Consider the following 17750-nt stretch of genomic DNA (forward strand, 5'->3'; position numbering starts at 1 on the left):
CTAAAGCTTAATGTAGTTGTTATTATCATATTATTATGAGTCTGAGATATGAAGGTGAGTGTTTTAAGCTTAACATACCTCTGCAACTATGATGTAAACGCTGATGTTGAAGTAAAACAGGAGGTTGTTCTTGAGACTATAACAAGAGACTGATATTGTAAAGTTGTTCGTGTTGGGTCTGCCGACGAGACAACAGCAACACTTTACAAATGTTTACTGTCCACCACTTTAGGCAGGCTACTGGGTGCAAAACAAAAGCAGCGAAAGAGTGACGGACACAATACAAACGATTTCCAAGTAGTTAGTGAGTACCTCGACCGGCTAATCGCCAGCCGCTAATCACGTCAAAGCTTCCCATTTGTGCAAAACTAAATGACCGTTCCGTAGTTTTTAATAAGGCTGGTGTAGTGGATTTGATCCACTCTAGATGAAAATCTAAAATACTTTTATGCCAAACAGAAATTCGTCTAAACATAATCGCCTAGTGTGCTTCATGTATCGTTGTATCATTAAACAATAGCTAATGCCCAGAGGAGTTAAGGCCATGTTTTATGCCGTCCGCTAACTAACTTCCCCAGTAAAAGCAGGAAGCTGTTTAATATCCAGATAAGGTTTATCATAAAAGGGTAAACTTTTTGTATATGTGGCACTTAAAGAGATGCTAGGGCTGGGAGATAAATTGATTTTACCGATTAATTTGAAATCTGCACCTCCTGGAGATTTAATTTTGGAAAAAAAAAAAAATCAAGATTTAAAAAAATGTTTTTTGGTTGTTTTTTTGGCCAATGCTTTATCCTGGGCATGGATGAAACTTTTCACTATATTGATCCCGAAAGGGGAAATTCTTTTGGCAATAGCATGCAACGTTGAATATATGTTTAGGTAAATAAATTGTCAAAATACTAAAACTTTTTATCCTAAGACGAGGCACTTCAATTTATTCATGTACTTATTGTTTTAAGTTGGTGTGAAGTTACACATATGAAGCCTGTGTAATACAACTAGCAGCAAATATTTTGTGTTATATTTTCATTATTTACTGTAGCGGGACCGGCCACCTTGTTTTATAAAGCTCATATTAAGTTGCACATTGAATTCAGGTCAACTCCCACATCAGATTATTGAAATAAAATACGTTTTAAAATAATTTCAACAATTTGCTTTTTTGAAACAAAAAGGAAGAAAGTGGATTCATCGGATTCGGTTACAAATCCGAGATCTTACTTTAAAGCCATATCGCCCAGCCCTATGATATGCGTCTTTTTGAACCTTTACTGCTGGATTTTCAACAGAAAATTATCTAATACATCTCTAGATCCCATGTGATTTTAAAGAGCTTTATTAAAATATGGTTTATGTTGATGTCTGCAATTTTTGTACAGCCCCATTTTTCTTACAGAACCGGTTTCAGCATCAGAAGAGAGGAACAAAAGCTTTGTAAAAATGACCTGCACATATGGAGAGAATATCAGCTAAAGAGAAAGTTGCAAAAACAAAAGGCTACCTTTCAAAGGTATAGAGGAGATTTTTTAAAACACCTTTCTAGCTGAATGCAAAGTTGCAACAAAAGCACTTTGTCGGTTTGTGCTTTTTGGGATGCTGGTGGCACTGGGAGATACAATGTTTGCAGAGTTTCAGTCATGGCACAATAACGGAAAATAACAAAAGAAACACATAGTGAAAAATCCAAACCCGTTTCTTTCTGACAACACTAAAAACTCACACCGAATGCTCTTGTGTAATGAAATCAAACACGAGGTATATTAGATTCACTTCCTTTGGTTCAAAACTAAACATTGCACTCAACACAAAATGGTGTCTCCTGTGACATTACCACAGCCAGAAAAGAGCTACACAGGCCAAATTAAACTGATCAGAGTTAACAATATGGCAGATAAAGTAAGATGCCCTACTGAGCTATTCATTTCCCAGTGTTCTGCGGGGAAAAGTCGCATGAATGTTATTCTCACACTTGTTAACGAACTAAAAATCTCTGAACTTATCATCTAGATGGGAACAGCTCCCGGTCCAGAGCAGCAGAACCTGCTTAGGAAGGGGACCCAGGCTCAACAGTCGATCTGGTCTCCAAACTTCCCAGAAACCAACGCCAGCAGGAAACTCAGACCCAGAGGGCTCAGACAGTCTGACATCCCAGAACCAAAACTCCCAGGGGATCTCCAGAGGATATTTGTTCATAATATGATCTATCAGAGGTATTTTGGACCGCCCCGGCATTTGAAGAATCGACCTATCATCATGACGGTGTAAACTGTTCTAGATCCTATTAAAGATTAGAAAACATCAGGTGAATCGTTACAAAAGGCACACAGAGCCTGGCAAAAGTATTCATACTTGATGTTCTTAATTTTTCTGTCCCTTTACAATCATAAACTGTAATGTATTTTAATGGGAATCTTTTGCTATAGACAAACCTAAAGTAGTGCATAGGTATAGTTCCCGATGCAGCTGTCCCGGGTCCGATTCCTGACTCGGGCCATTTACTGAATGTCTTCCCCTTCTAGCAGTGTCTTTTTTTTTCTGTCCAGCTTTTAATGAATTAGGACAAATAGTGCCACAAAACTGCTGGAAAACCTTTTAAAAGTAGTCCATAAATGTGAAGTTGAAGAATAATTAAACATATTTTCTTATTTCCTTACAAGCAGGAATGAAAAAATTATGCCATGCCATGCTGGTGAAGGTTCTCAGTCATCCAGGTCATGGTCATTCCAAAAAAAGTAAAAAACAAAGCAACTGGACTTGTTTTCCGTAGTTGCTTTGTTTCACTTCCTCTCCAGGAAGCTTTCTCAATTAGAAAAGTCTGGTTGAATTTGCATGTTATCTAAGCCATTACAAGGCCTTTGTTTTGGGCAGTAGTATAAAGCTTGGTACTCCACATTACTCCAGACTTTATGAGTTGAGAAAGCTTCCTGGAGAGAAAGCGAAACGTCTTCAACTACGGAAAACAAGTCCAGTTGCTTTGTTTTTTACTTTTTTTTGGAATGCCATGCCATATTCAGGCCCCCTAAGGTTATATTTTTAAGAATTACCTTTCATTGCTATCACAGATGCATGTCTTTTTCTGTATGTGTATACCAGTTTCGCCCATTTAGACGCTGACATTTTCCCCCCATTCTTGTTTGCAAAACAGCTCAAGGTTAGTCAGATCTTATGGAGAGTGTCCGTAGACTCCTGGACCCCAGTCTCATGTGTTTTGTAGCCTTCCAGCAATTTTTCTAGAGGACCCTGAAGATAATCATCCTCACAGCATGACACTGCCACCAGCATGTTTTTCATGGTAGGGCTGGTGTGTTATGGGTAAAATTCTGTTCTGGTTTTCCACCACACACAATACTTTCTAGTAGTGCTGGGCGATATGGACCAAAAATAACATCTTCATATTTTTAGGCTGAATGGCAATACACAATACTTATCTAACTATGTTTTTCTTATCATAAAGTAATAATAAAAAGGCATCTCTGAATCAAAGCTTTATCTCAAATGTCTCTGCAGGGAAAAAATTTTTAACAAACAGTTGTAGATAAATATGAGAAACGGCTGGAAAATAACCATCTGGTATCCATAAAAGTATAATAATAACACAACATAGACCATCTCAATAAAAATGATCTAGTCTCGTCTTACATCTCGTAACACTTTCCTCGATTTTGAAGCCAAAATTATGAGATTTAGTAAAATATCAAAATAAGGGAATGACTAAAGAACGAAAATGTCATGGCTTCAAATAGCAGTACTTGTACTACTAACTCTTCTTATTTTCACAAAAATAATTAGAGCTTTGGAATAATTGGCAAACAATTTTGGTTGCTTAAAAAAAAGAGAGAGAAAAATGTGTTTCATATTTCATTAAAAACTTTAACAATATCAATATTTAGTGGGTCTGAATGGATCAATAGTACATCTATAAAGCAATTAGCCATTTAAATGTTAGTAAAGCAAATCTTTTTGTGCACAGTTTTAGATTTCCTACAAGCACATTTTAAGAATTGGGTGGAAATAGTTCTGTACAACTGTTTAAGATTGTTAACCAGTGTTTAACCACATACAGGCTTAAATTGGAGGCAGCCGAACTGTCACTCATTTTGTTTTTCTGAAATAGTTTCGACACCAATCCAGGAGTCTTGCAATTAAGCAACCTATAATAGAAATCATCCATGGTATCTCAAAACACTTTGGGAATAATGGCCAATAGCATAATTCTCCTGTAATCATCAGTCTATAATTATTTAAATAGTGATTGTAAATTTCAAGCAGAGATTGACGGGGCATAAGTCTCTCAAATTGTTATTTTAGGGGTCAGAAGTTACAGCAGCTCCAGACACAAAGATTGGCACAAAAATCTGCCATCAGCTGAGCTAAACCAACTAATTCTGGATTCGTGTCTAGGACCAGAACAAAGTTAATAGCAATTTCCATAAATGTGTTATCAGAACATTTCTGTGTAATCAAACATAAAGCTTCTGAAATATTCTTATCCATATAAAAATGACAAAACTGTCCCAACTTACACATCTTCATTGATGTGAATAATAACCAAGGAAAATAAACACGCTTTTGATTAATAAAAATCCTCTCTAGAAAAGAGGGTTAGCCTAGCCTGGCTTTGGTACCAGAAGAGGAAAAAGCTTCAGACACCAAACCAGACTCACCAATATGCTGATGAATCTGAGTTATCGCATAGACTCATCCTCTGGCTCACCACTGTCTCCTATTGATCCAGACAGTTGTTCACTGAGAAAATGACACTCGACTATATCCAGATGAACAAAGTATTCCAGCAGAAGAGAAGAAGCTGTGGTCCCCGCTTTGATCATTTAGACTCCGAAACGCATCACATTTGTTGGATACGGCTATATTTAGTTTGCTTATTTGCACAGAAGTTATCGAAGCTGTGTGCGCATCTACTGCACATCTGTCACCCCGTGCTACCGGAGCAGGATGAGATGCATCCTTAGCGCCTCATGTCACACGCACGCTTTTATTTAAATTACGGTAGCTTTTAGACACTGTGAACATAAGGAATATTTAATACGCCGTGTTAAAAATAAAAATACATATTTGATGGGGACAGTTTGTTCTAACCCCAGGCAGTTTCATATCCTGCATTTCTGAAAGTCTTTGACTAACCCAGGCCTGGCACAGGAGCCTGATCCCTCCTCTTTACATGATGGCTGGATGGACATTCCTTTTACAACCAGATGCTACAGTCAAGGAGCAGTCTGCGGGGCGCCAGAGGCAGCTGTGCATAAAAAATAGTCTATAATTGATGTAATTGCTGAGAGTAAGTGGAGACATAATGACAGGCAGCCATAACAACAATAAAATGATTGGGGGTATTGGTTTGTTGTGTCTGTGAGGTGTTCCTCTCTCTCTCTCTATCTCAGCTAGAGGTTTCCCTGGCGGGCGGAGATGAACGTTTCACTCCAGTTCACCTGCGTCTAGTCAACCTCATCTCCTGGAGCTTAGCGCAGCTGGCTGCAGGTCATTTGACACCTGAGTGTACAACCTATGTGGCACCTCTAGCCCATTTGAGCATTGCTCTAAGTTACTTCCTTGTGTCTCCTTGCTCATGCCAAACCTGATTTCACTGCCTTCCTCTGTGGTTAGATCCTGAGTTCTCCCCTGGACCTTGTTCTCTTTGCTTCCTTCCTGGATTCAAAGCTCAAATCTCCTTGTACCCTAACCTCTAAGGTTAGGGTACGGGGTTCCTCTATCCCTCATGCTTCCAGCATAACCTGTCCGCCCGCCAACGCTCCACCACTGGACTCTGCTTCCCCCTCCCTGACTTCAAACTCCACTCATAACCAGTAAGGTTAACCCTCAGCTGTCATCTCATAACTTTCTAGTCCGGCATTCGTTTTTTATAAACTGTTGAATAAACTGTTGAACTTTGATTGTTGTCTCCTGGCAGTTTCCTTGTATGTGGGTCAGAACCTTAACACAAAACATGACACAAATAACATGTGCGTCAGGTACAGAGGTGCACAAAGTGGTCTCAATCTCCTAATGTTTGTTTTCTCCATCTTCGAAATCAATCCTCAGAGACTAAACATCAGAATAAGGTTGAAAGTTTAAGGAAACTTGGATTTGGGCGCAAACGGCTCACGTCTTATGAATGGGAGATGTGTTCAAAACAGGTTACATCAAACTGGGCCGCAGGTATGCAGGTTATAGCTTTTCCACATCTTTTCAATGTTCTAACCACCAACTTCATTATGTTTTAATGAGGTTTTCCATAAAAGACCTCACACATAGTAGTGCATACGCGTGAAGCAGAAAGAAAAGCTTACTGGGTTTTTCTCAACTAAAGAACTCTTAGTTAATAAGCTCTGCTCCCTGAGCCAGTACGTTGTAGAACCAGATTTTGTAGCCGTCGGAGCTGCAGCACATCTAGAGATTTAATTGATATTACCATTCTTCTTTGCAAAATATCTCAAACTCATCCAGATCGGATGAAGCATCTGAGAAAATCAGTTTTTAATTCTTGCCACAGATTCTTAACTGGATTTAGTTCCGAACTGTGAATCGTTCTATGTCTTCCTCGCTATTCTCCTGCTTGAAGGTGAGCCATCCCCTCATAGTTGTCATTTTTCTAGCTCTCTCCAGCCTACAAACAACTCGGATCAGCTTCCATGACCCAGCAGAGAACAGAAAAGCAATACCCACAGGATAATGCTGCCGGCACCATGTTTCACAGTGGGGATGGTGAGTCCACGGTGCAGTAAAGGGATATTTTTCTACCAACTATAGGTTTTTACATATAGACCAAAAGATTCAGCTTTCTATATGTGCAGTATCCTCTACATGGCTACATGGCAAACTGTAAATGAGACTTTGTGAAGCTTTCCATCCACAAGAGAGCGTGACAAATAGATGTGTTGTTGAAACATTTCTCCGATCTTGAGCTATGGATCTCTGCTGCTCTCCTAAAGTTAACACTTCTGATTAATTCTCAAAGTTAGTGATATTGTTTTATACAAAATAAAACAATATCATTTTAAATATACAAAATAAAATAATTTCCCACTGCTTTAAACGTCTTCATAGAACTATAAACAGAGGTGAGCTCTGTGTATCAGGTGAATTCTGACACAAATTGCCTGCACTAGATTTTAATTAGCAGTATCAGAGTAAACGATACTGAATACAAATAGCCTCTAATCTTTTCCAGTATTTCTTTAAAAGAATTTTAGAAAATCATACAGTATAGATTTTTTCCCCTCATTCCATAATTGTGGGCTGGCTTGTGTTGGTCTAGCTCATAAAACCCCAATAAAATACATTGAAGTTTGTGTCTGGAGGCGAATTAAAACGAGGGGTAGTGAATATGAGGCACTGTAACCGCATGCAGTCATAACAAAAAAATAATAAATGCAGTGGTTACAGAGTTTACACAAAGAGGTCCAGATCTTGCCTACGCCATACGTTTCTGGTCCAAAGATTCATCTGCTAGTGCTAAACATCACAACCAGGCGGCTACGTTTGACATGCTTGGATGAATTAGGGCTCCATCGCAGTTTGATCTATACGGTTGGCTATAAGACATCCAGCTGCTGAACGGTAAGTAAAGAGAGGGAGAGAAATGCATTCCTGTCCAAATGCCTCATGTTATCAATATTTGCATCATCAGAGAGGTTTTCATGGCACAACAGGTTCAAGTCTTTCTAAGGCCGGTGAACGACCCGTTTATTTGAGGTTCTGCACGCATACATGTATGTTGTGTCCTGCCGTGGTGCACACAGTACGTTTTACCTATTTTACAGTCACATCTGGTTTGATCTTGACCTGAAGCAGTGGCCCTTTTTGCATAAATGGCGCTCCAGGCAAGGCCCTCCTTCTGCTGCACCCCCTCCCACCAAAGTGCTCGAAAATATCTGAATTCTGGAACAGGATAAAATGCAGCGAAGTCCACAGCACATGGCACGTAAAATAGTCCCCCTATTCTTAGCAGACGGCAGGCTGTGAGCGTGCCAGCTCCTCATTGATTGCAAAAGCAATAAAAAGACCCTTATTTAAGGTGCAATTGAAAGTTAAGTTTTATACACACACACACACACATATATATATATATATATATATATATATATATATATATATATATATATATATATATATATATAGTGCTTGAGCACCCCTGTTTGTAACACCACCCCCAGGGCAACTGCTTATAGGGCCCAAAACCAAAGCCACCATTGAGCTGAAGCATAGATTTTGCAGCATTCCCTTTTGTTTTCTGCAGGAATACTGCGACTTTTGTGTAAGTGTGACTTCTCCCACAGAGGGATTTAAGGCCCACTAGTCATATGACGGTTTCCGAAACTCCAGCAGCTTGGCTTGTTCATTTATCAATAGTGTGTAACCCCCAACAGCCAAAAGCTGACTGGGACAGTGTGAGGAGTCCCGTGGGAGAATCACAGTACGAATATCACAGAGTCCTGCAGTCTTGTTATTCTTTTTATCCATGTCAACGACAATGGCTCACGTTGGGGATAAAGCAGCCGAAAAACGAGTGTACAAAGTGCGACGTCAAACTGATGCACAGAATTAAACTTGCACATATTGTGCAGAGGATCAAGTCCTCCTCCTACCAGCGCACAGGCCGTGCAGACCGGCCCCAGTCCCCCCTGTGAACAGACTGACAGCAGCTAAACGGCTCAGGGTAAACACTGCCACATTCAGTGGTTTTTTTTAAAAAAAACTACACTCACACACACCCATCGATCCTCATATCTGCACTGCACACAGATCAATCACAAGCAGCCCGATCGGGTGGGTGTGGACGAGCGGCATCACCTCCCTGATGCTACAGCAGAAAGCCGCCGTAATGACAGGACGCGCAAACAGGCCGGCAGGCAGGTTAATTCACAGCCATGCTGATCGCAGCAGGCTGCGCTCCCCTGGGAGGAGAGAGAGAGAGACCCAAAAAAAAAAAAAGGGCGACAACCTGGCGTGTCCCTGATCCTCTCCCCGGTCCTCGCAGCGGCTTTGGATCATCGCTGGACAGGACGCCGCAAATCAAAGCCTTGCACAGAGGCAGCGGCGGCGTGAAGGGGGCCGACGGCTACCAAACCCGCACCCGGTGTCAACGATGGAGGAGGCAGCGAGGTTTTAGCAAGGAGAAGGAAAACATGCATCCTACTCACCTCACAATCTTCTCCCCATTTTTCTCCCCCCCTGCTCCAACCAACGAGCCGCTGGAGCCGCCAGTGACGTCACGAAGCCCCTTCTCTGCAGCAGAGAGCGGTAAGGCCTGCAGAGGAGGACCAGACCCGAGGTAAGGCAGGCCGTTTTAGGATTTAATCCACCTCGACGCCACGTTCACGCAGCAAAGCGTGACATCCAGCGCTGTTCAAGTTAAGCCTCGACAGTAACTAGTTTTTAGTTAATTTGTCACACCCGGAACTGAAAGAGTTCATCTGTCTATTTTTCCTTTGATTCAAACCATTCCAAATAGATAAAACTCTGATGTTTTGTTGTGTGAATCAAGTAAAAATACTTCTGTAGAAGTAGAAGTATCAACTCAAACTTTTTACTCAATTAAAAGTATAAAGGTACCGAATTCAAAACCAGTTAAAGCATTAAAATAAAAGTAATTTAAGTAAAGAAATGCCACTAAGGACAAAATCTTATCCCACACCACAGGGGCCTACAATGCACTACTAATATGTGTATTTGAAATACACACATCTCAAATATGTTTTAAATATGTGTATTTTTGTGTATTTTTATGTGTATATGTTTGAAAAATAATTCACATATTTCAGGCCATTATTTCTATGATCGTATAGCATGATATTAATGTTTCAAAAAAAGTTGGGATTGGCTGTTTCATGCTCATGACCATTGAAAACGAACCATTTAGTATAATGCAAATATATTAAAGGTCCATATAGGTGCAATTGTGAGCATCAACAGCAGAAAATCTGATGTCTGGTTGCATATAAGTATAAGTGCAAAATGTCAAACTTCAGAGACATATTATCAATAACCTTTTAGTTGTTAATATTGGAATGTAAATTAGCATCCAAAAGTAGCTACAGGAATTTTTTTTTGTTTTTGTTTTTTGCTGAGCCAGAACGAAAACAAGCTGAAATAAAATAGAAGTAATGAGACTACTTTCAAAATGTAAGGAGCAGAAAGTACAGATAGTTGCATGAAAATGTATGAAAAAGAAGTAAAATGTAGATTGAAAAAATAACTACTCCGGTAAAGTATAAATTACCAAAATTTCTACTTAAGTAAGGCAACAAAGTATGTGCACTTAGTTACTTGACACCTAATATAGTAATAGTAATAGTAATCTGCATATACTTCTCATATTTCTGCTACTTTCTTCTATCACTATACAATTTTGCAGTATGTGCTGTTATTTGTGCCTTTGAATTTATTTTCCATGTTTATTTTTCTCTTCATAGAAGCTACATCTGATCTGGTGCTCTGTTTAGGTGTGACACTTTCCGTGAGAGGGCACTGGCTGAGTCGCTGCTGCCAATGACTTCATGTTCGCTGCCTACTGAACACAAATCTGTCTCCCAAACGAAGGACTTTTGGTGTACCTCACTGTTTGTTGCCACAACTAACTGTGTGACTTCAAAGGTTGCTTAGAGCTTATCTGTTAATTGTGCTTCTCTCCTAGATGTATCCGCTAAAGAAGATGTTCTGCCATTAACTCTTTACTTTTCCTTTAGCATAGAGCGAATTCTATTTAAAAATGAGACAGAAATGTGAGCTGGATGAAAAGTATGCTTAATACCCGCTTTAAGGGTTGTTGTTGTTTTTTTCAAGTTACTTTTAATCTGAAAAACAACCCTCCCTCATCAGAAGGCATATTTTAATGTATTGAATTGGACTGTATTTCAGAATATCCCGAGCTCAAAGTCTAATACCCAGCAATGAGACATTTGTGTCATTTGTTCCCAAAAGAACAATACTTGAGACATCTGAAATGCTGAATGTTGACAGGACGAATGCAAGCTGACATACTTCTTTTGACAGGAAAGAGCGGAGAATATTTGATTTGAAGTTCTCTAAGAAATACATCATAAGACAGCTTGCCATAATCAGAGACCAGAGGAGAGGCAGAGGAAGGAGGCAGAGTCCTTAAAAGCAGTCCAGCTTTCCTTCATCAGGAGGAGGATATTTTAGATGGATCGATTACATCTGCCCACCACAGATAGAAGAGACAGAGAGATATTCCTCCTGCATTACATTAAAAGAGAGACAAACTGGTGTTTTCTGGTCTGTTTGCTGCCTGATTCAATTATCAAGGCAGTTGGGATTGCTGGGATTGAGGTGTGATGAACTTTGTCTATGGCTAGATCACTGAGGAAAAGCAATAGAGCAGGAGTTTTATCATACTTTAAATGTTTTGGCAGATTATAATAGGACTATTGTTTGAGAAATAGACTTTATACAATAAAAAGAGATACCAAGCAAGAATACATTGGAAATAAACATTTTTAAAGACATAAACTGAAGGAAATGCAGAAAAATTAAAATATACAAACCAGAGAAAAGGTAATGCCAACTACGGGAAGATACAAAAATGACTAGAATTTCATGAATATTAACACAAAAAGAATCAAGAACATGAGACACCTGAGACAGCAAGAATGTGTTAAAGATTTTAAAAAGCTTTCAGCTTTCCCTTTCAGTGGTCGCCCCAGCAAGTCATTTGTCTTTGGTGTGCAGATGATCTTATTGTTTGCAAAGGTTTTACACCCTTCCTGACACAACTCTCTGCATTTATCCAGGTTTGGGACCAGAACGAAGGGGACACAGGACACTGTGCCCCTTTTTAAGGTTCCATTCCTTACATCTTAAGAACCTGGCATCAAAAACAAAACAAATAAAACAACAGCAAAAAAAATAATGAAGAAAGTAGAGGTTGAAACACCAGAATTACCAAATGACTCTTTTTACCAAAACGTGATATGCTTCAAGTTAAAAAAAAAAAAGCCTAACACTGACAGAAACCATTTTAAAATACCACTGTCACCTGCAAGTCTAGCACAACTAACAACATGTTTTATTTTTTCTGGACTTCCTAAAAAGATATAGGTTTTTAAAAAATATATAATTAAAAAACAAAAGACCATTGATGTCTGTTTCTAAGACATCAATGGCCTACTCGGTTAAATCATCTCTGTGCTAATGTGTAAAAGGATAGTTGGAAGCCTCTTTAAAATGTAAAGTCTTGTGGTTTTGACCAGGAGATGCTGTAGACCTCTGTATCAGTTTTCATTTTGACCTGTTAAGGGTGTACGTACCCATCAAACACTGGAAATAGGCACTGACCATCCATGACCGTCACAAGAAAAAAGAAGGTATTGTAATGGTTCTGGCCTGTTCCTGCCGAGATGCTGCAGTCCCATGACATAATTTCCTGTTTCCTGTGATTCACCTGCAATTAGTACAGCTCTGATTACCGGGAGCTGTTGCACTTGGGAGGAGCACTATATATTCCTGGTCCTCCCAGTGTGTAAGCGCCAGATTCTTGAAAGCCATTGTGTGAGTAGACCATCCAGCGTTCCTTGTTCTGATCCAGTGTTCCTTGTTCTGATCACCCGTGTTTGACCTGTTTTTTTTCCTGTTTCTCCTGCCCCCCTAGCCCCTGTCTGGATTCTCCTGTCAATCGGTAACGAACCAAGCCTGGACCTCGGTCCTGTCTCCTATCTCTGCCCCGCTTGGATACCTCTGCGGTGTGTGTGTGTGTGTGTGTGTGTGTGTGTGTGTGTGTGTGTGTGTGCCGCCTGTTACCAATTCTCTCGCCTGGACCACGAATTGCCCTCTTGCCTAGGTCTTCTGTAAATCTCTGCCCTGTGGACTGTCCATCTGTGTATGATCCCCCCAAACTGACTATGGCTCCTTCCGAATACCCTTAAAAATAGATTCTAGCTGCTGCTCCTTGACCTTTCACAGCATCAACAGTAAGAACTCTATCAGACATTTTTGTTGATTTCCGTGAGGGTGCTGGGCTGATACGTCATGTCATTCAAAGAACTGTGGGATACTTAAAGTGTTGTCAGCAACAGTAAGGGACGACGCAGGGTTCCCAGAAAAAACAAGCCACGGGGAGAGAGCATACAGGCTACTTTTCCTGCCTCCTTCCTCACTGACTGCACTATTCGGACAGCACTTATCATGGCAACCGCTGAAGCACCACGTTGACTAAAGAGTCCTTACTCTATAAAGGTATTCGGAGTGAGTCCATGCCTTCCCTGCTAGAGCTTGCCCTGCCTAACATCGGCAAGAACCAAATCAGTCATTCAGATCCCCAAGACAGAGCCATCTGGTTCAATCTTCAGAGTCAGTGCAACCTCCCGGCATCTGAAAAGGTTAGTAGAGATTATTCAGTGTCTCTACACTTTCACTGAGTATTCCCTGGCCACTAAGCTTGCTCTCCTCTTTACAGTGATCCTGATACGGTCTCCAGTTAGTTCCTGTTCCAGCAACACCAGTTTTAAAATAAACTCTTTTAAACATTCATCTCTTGTGTTAGCTGAATTATCGGGTCTCCAGATTCTGAGGGTGAAACCTCACGGGTATTGATAACGGGGCTGTGTTAAACTAGAGTCACACTGTTCTGTATCTTACTATGTATTTAGAAATATCTAAAATGCATTGTGTGGCTCCGAATCTAAATCTAAACATCAAGGCTTGTTATCTTCATAAAGTATTTTGATGCACCCCTTCTGAATATATTAAAGGTTTATTGGGATAACAGGTATATAATTATTCTTTACTGCATCAGAATGGAGCAGCATTTGTTGTTGGCATTACTAGTCTTCAATATCTAACGATGAGCTAAACATATCAGAAGAAAAGCACATTGCTCTGTATGGTGCACAACCTGTGAATGCACCAAAATGGTCAGATAATTTCTTGCTGTTTTGTTTATTTGACTTCTCAGAGATGTGATACTAATACCCAGGAACTTTACTACATGTTCAAGAAAATCTTCCTGTTTAACAAGAGATCAAAGTCTGTATGAAGCAGTATCAGATATAGTGTGTAGGACGATGATGCTGGAGCATTATTTATCAAAGGCAGCTGATCTTTTACACAACTGAAACGTGGGACAGATGTGCAAAAGTGTGATGAGAGCAGAAGTGGAAAGAGTACCGAACCAATGCACTAAAGTAAAAGTACACTTTGATCATATTTTACTTAAATAAAAGTAAAGTTACCAGTGTAAAGTGTTATTCAAGTACAAGTAAAAAAAAATACCAGATCAAAAGTTTACTTTATGTGAAAGTTTCTTCGCAACAATTTTTTTTAATGAGAATAAGAAAGTTCCTCTTGTGCATTTCACAAAGAAAAGAGGAGAGGAGTTTGATCCCAAACTGTTTTTAATTTTATACTTTTTTTTTTGCTAGCTACCGTCACTAACATCTGATTGACATGTCTACATTTTGGGATCTGGTAACTCTGACCTCAAACCCAGCCGACGGATCACTGCCATTACGTCCAATATTTTTATCTTTATTATTTACTCGGTAATAGATGTGATTTCAAATGTAACTGAGAAAAATATTATATTATTATATTATATTATAAATCATACTCAAGTACAAGTTCAACTTTTGAGACCTACTTTAACAAGTACAAAATACACACAAATTGTGCCTAATTACAGTAAATGTAACTAGTTACATTCCACCCGTGGATGAGAGTATTAAAGGTGCATAGCCACGTTATTTGACTTTCCTTTTAATTTATACGTTAGTAGATCACTGTGGTTGCATACAAAGTTTTTATGAAAGATTTTCACGTCCTGCGAACATATTAGTTGTTATTTTGGTGTTTTATGCTTTGTTCTTGCTCAGTTTTGTAGTAAATAAAGCCTTTCATGTTTATTTACAACTTTAACAGAAGTACGTACTGCGCAAGCGCAGCAGGGGTTAACATAAGGAAGCGGCTAACGGCTACTAGCATATCCCAGCGCAAAAACAAAAATCATTACTATTATTATTATTATAAGAGGGAAAAGACTGGGATGTCATTGGGAATGCAGTTCACTGTAGCAGCCGCTAAATCTGCCGATAACTCAGATGTGACCGCAGAGTTCATTGACATGAGCAAATGTTCTGAAATGAGGCTGTTAAAGTTGTGGTGTATTTAATTAATAACGGTTGGTCTTCAATCACACAGATGAATGCCTCTCAATGAAGCTGCCGCCTTATTGAGAGGCATTGCAGAGGGTCAGGCTTGGTCTGGCATTATTTACAGTTGATTTTTAAATTAAGCAAACCGGCATTATGATAGTTCTGCGATACTGTCGCTAGATGTCACCACGTCTGTTTATATTTGTCAATCGCGCCCGGTGCTGGGGCTATTTTTATCCACAAAAAGGGCCATCAAAACACTATCAAGATGGAGGCTTGGTGTGTATATCCTTATTTTATCATTATCACGTGTTTTTTTTTTTTTTTTTGCCTTTTGTATATGCATATTATGTGGCTATATACCTTTAATTTACACTTTCCCACCCCCGATGTTAGATTAAGAATCCAGACATACACAGATCCAGTCCACAGATGCTGGTTTAAAGCATGTTTTAGAAATGTCTCCAGTTCAAACACACCTGATTCAACAGAAGAGCCAACTCAACTTGTCACAAGGTTCTGCTGGAACTCAATTCATTTAAATCAGATGATTTTAACCGGGGTAAACATCAATAACATGCAGGATTCTGGCCACTGAGGACACTCTAAATCAGTCATCCTTGCCCTCAGCCGCCTGTCATTTGTTTCAAATTATTGTGTTTCGGTTATTTGTAATCTGTTGTGACCAAACCTAGGGCCTTTGTCTGTTTTCTCCTAAAGATTCCAACATCTTCATGTCCAACATCAAGACAGCAGTTTGGTTTCTCATTTAAAAAGATCCTTCTTCTCATTAATTTTTTGTTTTTTTCTACTTCTGGTCTTTGTCTCCCTACTCTGGCATGTAACGTGTTGCTATCTCTTTGAAACTAGTATAACGGGTATGAATCACATTGGAAAAAACTGCTCCAAAAGAAGGTACTACTTAGTTTTTGAAGTCTCAGTTTAAAAGCTAAGGGCAGGGTAAGAAGCAGAGTCTTGGTAAAGTATTTTAATTGGGAAGGGAGTCGTTGGTAATAAGTATGACTGTTCAATTTAGGGAAAGGGGCATTCAGGATCCCAAGGAATCCTATGTAAGCGCTTAAGCACCACTCCCTGGTCAAAGAGAAGTAGTGCACCTCCCATTAAAAAATATAAAACATGTTAAATGCAGTATAGACCGCAATAAATTATCATTATTTTATTTTAAGGCTAAGTACATTTAGGAAGTATGGAAGTACATTTCATACAGCCAAAAATAAAAGTCCACAGATTTATGAAAATGTTTTTTGCTAGTATGCTTTTTCACATTTCATTAATGGTCATTAGTCATTAAAAATAAATAACATAAACAAACACTTTTAGTGCTATATCACATAACATGAACAAATTAACTAATCAGAATATAATAAATGAAGTAATATCTTATCCAGGGTCTTTATTGCACCTTGTAAATCATGTATGTGACATATATTGCATATTGAATTTTTGTTTTCTTCTGGTTATAATACAGTGGAAACATTTATCATAAAATTATTATTTTGAAGTCACACATCCCTGTGCAGCACAAACAAAGAGAGTCCGCGTGTTTGTCTTCTCCCCCACATGCAGTGAGTCATCTGATCTTTGCTGGGTTGGTTAATATTTGTTTAATACAAACAGACAACAAACAAGCTTTTATTCAAAAGAAGGACCAGTTTTGCAGCATATGCTGTTGTGGCTCTAAGAGAGCCGAGAGCTCAACATCATGGACTCCTGTGGATTTACAAGATGATCCTGATAAAGGCCACACGCCGAAACACATTGGTCAGAAAATAAAGTTGTTTCCACGTGTTGCTGGAGTCCTCACTTCACCACATCTTTCACCCTCTCCATGCATCTTGGAAGTCAGTGAAGTAGTGCCAAAAAAGAGTCAGAACATGTGGGGAGTTTCTTCCCACCAGGGAAGAATTAAATACTCAAATGTGTTTGTAATTTTACCCTTATTATCTTTATAGAATGATTTCAAGTTAGTCTCACAGTTAGTATCACAGATATAGTAAGTTTTATAACAGACAAATAGATAAAAAAACAACAAAAAAACCAATGGACATTCTTTAGATGCAGGTCCATTTACCATTGGTGTCCTCATGGGTGTGTCCTCAGACCCATCCTCTTCTCACTATTTGTCATCATTAATTAATCGATAAGATTTAAAATATTACCATAGTTTTTTACTAAACTGCTTTGATGACGTCAAATCTTGGGCGAATTTCAGTTCTCCTTCTCTAAATGATAACAAAACTGAGATGATTTTTGTTTCTGGATCAGCTGTTTCAGAAAATAACCCAGAGTATTTTTTTTTTTTTTTTGGGACAAAGTTTTTCTAAAAACTTGGTTTGAGAATTGATGGTCATTTTAAATTAACTCTTAATTAAGTCTGACAAGCTGTAAAATCAGGTTGACTGTTTACATAATGTATGATGCCTAATGGAAACGATTAATCCGCCAGTATGATGAAACAGGAGCAGTTCTTACATAGAGGGGCACTGGTGTACGATCTAATAGGACTCCACTTCTTCCTACTCAATTTTGAACATAACCTTAAGCTATTATACTGTAAAAAGTGTGAGATCTCTGTTATTTATTATTCTCTATTGATTTTGGTTT

The 17750-nt window shown here is 39.0% G+C and overlaps 1 protein-coding gene across 2 annotated transcripts in view; it reads right to left on the bottom strand.

Annotated features, from left to right (window-relative positions):
• Window positions 1–9349, bottom strand: part of fbxo41 (F-box protein 41) — a 71803-nt gene extending 62454 nt beyond the window's left edge. The window contains exon 1 of one of the 2 annotated variants that reach the window (XM_012882224.3): window positions 9162–9349. The gene's annotated coding sequence lies outside the window, so the exon portion shown is untranslated. Of the gene's footprint in view, window positions 1–8962 lie in introns of both variants that reach the window. The other variant, XM_036137035.1, reaches the window with a different exon arrangement.
• Between the last annotated feature and the right edge of the window lie 8401 nt (window positions 9350–17750).

Source organism: Fundulus heteroclitus, chromosome 5, assembly GCF_011125445.2.
Source record: "Fundulus heteroclitus isolate FHET01 chromosome 5, MU-UCD_Fhet_4.1, whole genome shotgun sequence".
In the NCBI taxonomy this organism is placed as follows: domain Eukaryota; kingdom Metazoa; phylum Chordata; class Actinopteri; order Cyprinodontiformes; family Fundulidae; genus Fundulus; species Fundulus heteroclitus.